Here is a 7,046-nt window from a genome sequence, read left to right on the forward strand (position 1 = left end):
GGGTTTTCAACCCACAATAAATAAATTATATTTAATTTCATCAACCAATCACTATCCCGATTACCCATTCCCGTTATCCTCACTTTACGTCCCTAAAACAACATCTATCTCAAGGGACCTAATCTAGGATTTTCATCGGGACGGACATCACTGCTAAGGGGTTTCCTCAACAATAGATATCCTAAAGGCAACCATGAGGGGGATAAAGTACACCGGTGAACACATCGTTCACAACACCTATAGGTCATGAACCTGCTAGCGTTCCACAAGACTGTCTAGAAGGAGTCTGTGGTCGTTATCCATACTCCGCTGAATAACTAGATCAACAACAACAACAACATCAAGGCCTCTCATCTGTTTATTACACACAAACTATCTACCCATGATCTACCCAACATATTAGTAGATAAAAATATATATTTTTATACATAGTTTAAAACCTGTATAGCATTTTCATTCAATATATATTCCACATAACAGATGAGGCACACCCACATAACACGTATTTCATAGAAAACAAATCAGATCTATGAGATTGAAGAGAGTGAATATACATTCACGCACATAACAACAAAATTATACACATAACACGTATTTCGTATAAAATACTTCATAATTATGCGTTAGAAGAAAGTAACTACACACTCACACATATAAACCACAATTTACTTAATACACTCAAACCATACTTGTATTATTATCGTGTTTATGAAAGGTAGTATACACTCACTTGATCAGAAGATGATCGGACAACACTACGACTTGCAGAAGTAGTAATCCTCAGCAGATCTGGAAGATCTCCACAAAAATCGAACTTCTCGCGGGCAGAGCTTCGGCTCGGGAACCGCACTTCTCGGGATCTTCGGGATCTCGGGACTTGCTTCGGGTCTCGGGGATATTACCGGGGCTTCGGGGTACTTCTGGAACGCAAAACGATGTAAAACGGGAGAGAGAAGAGAGAAAATAGCAACCCTAAACGGCTGGCCCTTCAAATCTATTTATAGGGCAAATTTGGCCCTTGCCACGTCGTGGCAACCTTTTTCCACGTCGTGGGCTTGGTCGTCACTGCATGCGTCATCCCAAGTTGCATCTGGGGGCCTCCCGGAGGTGTCAGGACACTTGCCACGTCGTGGCACCGCTTGCCACGTCGTGGCACTGCTTGCCACGTCGTGGTCTCTGACAGTTTTGGGGTTTCGCGCCCCGAACTTCAGAAATTCATAACTTTCGCATACGAACTCCGTTTTCGACGTTCTTTATATCGCCACGAAGGTGAGATTATGCTCTACAACTCTCGTTTAGACTCCATTGGCTAATTTTGACTTTATTTTTAATATATTATAAGTATATTACTTATATATTATCTTTAGTAGGCCGGGACAGGAAAACTCCGTTCGAAATTCATAACTCCTTCATCTGAACTCCGATTCCGTCCGTCTTTCCGTTGTTGCACTACTATCGATGAGATCTTCAATTCTCATTTAGATCACTAAGGATAGTTATCTATCTACCTTAAATTCACTATTTACGTCGCGCTAGGTCGTGCCTGTTCTGTCGCGAAACTTCGACAGGTCATAACTTCTTCGTTATAACTCGGATTTCGGCATTCCTTATATCTCCGGAATCCTTGTTTCGACCACTACAACATTATTTAAAGATATCAAGTTTATCTTACACTTGAATTTTGACGCTTATTTTTATTCTTAATTAATCAAACCACACAATTAAGTAAATTAAGCACAAAATACATAATACTCAAATAATACACTTCTATAATTTCAAAACGGGTTACAAAGGTTAACCTAGACTATTACATTGCTAAAAATGGCAAGCCCGGAAACACAAGAGTTACAATTCTCTCCACCTTAGAATGATTCAGTCCCCGGAATCACACATCAACAAACAAATGCGGATAGCGACCCATCATGTCACTCTCCGTCTCCCAGGTGAGATTCGGACCATTCGTGTGTTTCCATCAGACAAGCACTAACTCAACCATCTTGCGTCGCAATTTCTTATTCTTTCGGTTAACAATTGCCTCTGGTTCTTCAATCAACCTTTTGTTCTCATCGATTCTCAACTCCGAAAGTGGAATCATGCCGGGAACTTCTCCCGTGAACTTCCTCAAATAACACACATGAAAAGTGTTATGAATTCCATTCAGTTCCTCTGGTAGTTCGAGCTTGTAAGCTTGGTTCCCAATCCTCTGAAGAACTTTAAGCGGTCCAATAAACCTTGGACTCAATTTTCCCCTTTTACCAAATCTTATAAGTCCCTTCCACGGCGAGACTTTAAGCAAAACCGAATCTCCAATTTCAAAAGTCATCGGTCTTCGCTTTTTGTCAGCATAGCTCTTTTGACGATCTTGAGCTGCTAACATTCTTTCCCTAATTATTTTCAACTTTTCAGCAGTTTGATGAACCATCTCCGGTCCCATAAACTGCTTTTCCCCAGCCTCAAGCCAACAAGACGGCGTACGACACTTCTGTCCATACAAAGCTTGGTAAGGTGCCATCTTAATGCTCGAGTGGAAACTATTATTATAGGAAAATTCTACCAAAGGTAAATGTTCATCCCAATTACCTAGGAATTCCAAGGTACATGCTCTTAGCATATCTTCAAGTGTTTGTATCGTTCGTTCGCTCTGACCATCAGTCTGCGGATGGTAAGTTGTACTTAAACACAACTTGGTACCCAATTCCTCTTGTAGACTTTTCCAAAACCTCGAGGTGAAATGGCTATCACGATCCGACACAATCGTTAACGGAACACCGTGAAGCCTCACAATTTCCTTCACGTAAGAATTCACAAGCTTTTCCATAGACCATTTCTCCTTGGCTGCTATGAAATGCGCACTCTTAGTGAATCGATCAACGACCACCCAAATCATGTCGTGACCATTCTTTGTTGTGGGCAGTTTAGTGACAAAATCCATAGCAATGTCTTCCCACTTACCCATAGGCACAGGCAAAGGTTCTAAACTCCCGTACGGTTTCTGATGTTGTGTCTTTACTCTTGCACAAGTCACACACTCAGCCACATACTTTGCAACATCAAGCTTCATCGTCGGCCACCAGTAGTAGGGTTTTAGGTCCCTATACATTTTAGTGCTACCAGGATGAATCGAGTACATGGTTTTGTGAGCTTCTTCCAACAAAAGATCTCTGACTCCTCCTGTCTTAGGTATCCAAATCCGATCTTGGAACACCTTCAGTCCATGACTGTTTACACCGAACACCAACGTTTTGCCCAAACGTTCCTTCTTTCTGTCATTCTTCTCAGAAGCTTCGCTCTGAGCTTTCTTTATACTTTCCAAAATAGTCGAGACAACTTCAATTCTCAATGCTCTTGGCCTTTTCCTTTCAAGATTGACTTTCCGACTGAGAGCATCAGCAACAACATTAGCCTTACCAGGGTGGTAAAATATCTCACAATCATAGTCTTTAAGTAATTCTAGCCAGTGTCGTTGTCTCATATTCAATTCCTTCTGATTAAAGAGATATTGGAGACTCTTATGATCAGTGAAAAGTTTGCACTTCATGCCATAGAGGTAATGCCTCCATATTTTCAGAGCGAAAACTACCGCTGCCAACTCCAAATCATGAGTCGGGTAGTTCTTTTCATGCTCTTTCAGCTGTCGAGACGCATATGCTATCACCTTTTCTCTTTGGGTCAAAACACAACCCAATCCAACTCCAGACGCATCACTATAAACAGTGAAGTCTTCAACTCCATCAGGTAGAGAAAGTATCGGTGCCTCGCATAGCTTATTCTTTAGCTTCTCGAATGCTTCCTTATGCTTATCATTCCAAGCATAAGTAGCTCCTTTGTGGGTCAAAGCTGTTAATGGAGTAGAAATCGAAGAAAAGCCTTGGATAAACCTTCGGTAATATCCGGCTAATCCCAAAAAGCTTCGAATCTCCGTGGGGCTTTTTGGTTGTTCCCACTTTATTACAGCTTCAATCTTCGCTGGATCAACCATTATCCCTTCTTGGTTGACCACGTGACCCAAGAATTGGACTTCACGAATCCAAAAATCACATTTGGAGAACTTAGCATACAGCTTCTCCTTCTTCAAAACTTCTAACACTTCTTGCAAGTGTCTGCCATGCTCTTCTTGGCTTTTTGAGTAAATCAGAATGTCATCTATGAACACTATCACAGATTTATCAAGGAACGGATTACAAACCCTGTTCATTAAATCCATGAATGCTGCTGGAGCATTGGTTAGTCCAAACGACATAACCAAAAACTCGTAGTGTCCATATCGTGTTCTGAATGCAGTCTTCTCTATATACTACTCTCTTACTTTCAACTGATGATATCCTGACCTTAGGTCGATCTTTGAAAAATAACTTGAACATTGCAATTGATCAAATAAGTCATCAATCCTTGGCAACGGATATCTATTCTTTATTGTTGCCTTGTTCAGCTCTCGGTAATCAATGCACATTCTCATACTTCCATCTTTCTTCTTCACGAATAACATCGGAGCTCCCCAGGGTGATGAACTAGGTCTAATGAAACCCTTGTCCAATAACTCCTGAAGTTGCATCATTAGCTCCTTCATCTCCGTTGGTGCTAATTGATAAGGTGCTTTTGCAATCGGCGTCGTCCCTGGCAACAAGTCAATACGGAATTCCACTTGTCGATCAGGCGGTAATCCAGGAAGATCTTCGGGAAATACTTCCGGATAATCACACACCACTGGAATATTCTGCATCACCTTCTTTTCCTTCTTAGCATCGATCACGAATGCTAAGTATGATGTACACCCTTTGGTCACACATTTTCTGGCTTTCATTAGAGAAATGATTCCAGAATTTACTCTGCGTTTATCTCCATACACCATAAACGAATCTTTCCCAGGCGGGTTCACTTTCACTATCTTCTTCTTGCACAAAATCTCAGCATCGTTGGCGCTAAGCCAATCCATTCCCAATACGATGTCGAAACCATTAAGTTCGATAGGCAATAATTCCTCGTGGAACTTATTCCCATTCAGATCAATTAAGATGTTTTTCATACGGTGGCTAACAGGTACAAACTTGCCACTAGCAACTTCGACTAATAAGGCATTATCTAGTCTATCAACAGTCAAAGCTAGTTTTCTACCAAATTCATGCGATATAAAGGAGTAGTTTGCTCCAGAATCAAATAAAATTTGGGCAGGCAAATTGTTAACGAGAAAGGTACCTGAAGCGACATCAGCTTCATCTTTAGCAGCTTCCAGTGTCATCTGGAATGCTCTCGCCTTTGGCTTTGGCGGAATGTTGGGTCTAGCTGCCTCCTTCTTCTTCGGGCAGTCCCTCGACATGTGTCCCTCCTCACCACAACCATAACAAACTTTCTTAGTGAGGGTACATTCATTGGCATAGTGCCCTGGCTTTCCACATTTGTAGCATGTGTTCGCTACCTCACATTTTCCATGATGCTTCTTCTTACATTTGTCGCACCATTTCGCTTCGCCTCCACTTCCCCTCGAACCAGACTTTGAGAACTTGTTTTTCTTGTTGGACCCTGAAGTTCCATCGAACTTTCTCTTTTCACGAACATCTATCCTTTCCAGACCCTTTTCCTTCTGCTGGGCCTCCACATTCTTAGCTGCACGAACAACTGTTTTCAGAGTAGTTGCCATCTTGACTGTCGGACCAAAGTCGGCAGGAGTCCATTAGCAAACCTCTCAATCTTGGAGAGTTCCGTTGGCACTAGGTATGGAAATAACTTCATTTTCTCAGTGAATGCAGTAGCATAATCATCTATGCTCATCCTCCCCTTCTTCAAGTTTTGGAACTCATTGTTCAGATCAATCAGATCTATCTCTAAACAATACTGCACCCTTAGTTGTTCCAAGAACTCCTCCCATGACATTTTCAGGGCTTCTCCTCGTGGCATAGTATCTGCCAACAACTTCCACCAACTCAAGACTCCAGTCTTCAGTTGTCTAACCACAAAGACGATCTTCTGTTTGTTGCTACAGTCGCAACTTTCAAATACCATCTCCATTTCGGAGATCCAATCCATTATCTCAACAGGCTTTGGGCTTCCAGAAAGACTTGGCGGCTTGGCGCCTAAGAAGTTCTTGTACATTCGCCCATCCTTGTTGTTTCTCCTTTCCGGATCGTTCCTTCGTTCCCCTTGAGTCCCAACTTGACTCATCATGCGACTATTGTTCCCTTCCTCCGATTGCTCGGGAATCAATTCAGGTTCCTCAATAGGTATGATAGGTTAATCCCTATTATCATGCAACATCTGTCGCATCTCATCCCTTTGTTCGGCTAACATAGCCCGAATCATGGCTTGCACCCCAGCCATTGTTATTGGTTCTGGTGCTGCTGCTACAACAGGTATTTGCTCAATCACTGGCGGTTGATTCCTGTTTTCATCCGCGTTCCCAACGCCACTCCTTGTTCTCACCATTTTTGATCTACACACCGAATAAGGTGAAATTAGATCCTCATTCACGATAGATATTCAAATCATCCTTATTACTCCGAAACGTTTACATGCTAGTTCTAATAACGTAGGCATACGCTTAGAATCCTACACACATAAGGTTTCCAGATCCGGTTGGCAACAGACCGTAGATCCGAACAAATAATATCATATATGACAACATATAACATTTAGCACATAAAAGCATTTTAGGCAACTTTCCTAAAAATAAGCTAGTGCTTGTGTCCAAAATCCAACAGACACACATCTCAAAATTCCACTTAGCATTCTAAGTTTAAGTCTAGAAATCCTACAAATTCCTAGTTCGCTTAAACTAATGCTCTGATACCAACTGTGACATCCCCAAAATCACGGCCAGAAAAGACCGATTTCATTTATGCTTTTTAAAATAATTTCAGAGTAAATCTTTTTGATTTAAAAGAGTTGCGGAATTTGTTCCCAAAACAAAGCATGATAAAACAATGTTTACCAAAGCATTTCATAACAGAAATGTATTTTCATTATATAATCAAAACTTGGGATGTCATGTTCCGATACAGACCATAAAGCATAAACGATAAACATTACAAGTCATTCAACAAATATATACATAT

This window comes from Lactuca serriola, chromosome 7 (assembly GCF_051521515.1).
Source record: "Lactuca serriola cultivar US96UC23 chromosome 7, Lser_US96UC23_V15, whole genome shotgun sequence".
Lineage (NCBI taxonomy): Eukaryota > Viridiplantae > Streptophyta > Magnoliopsida > Asterales > Asteraceae > Lactuca > Lactuca serriola.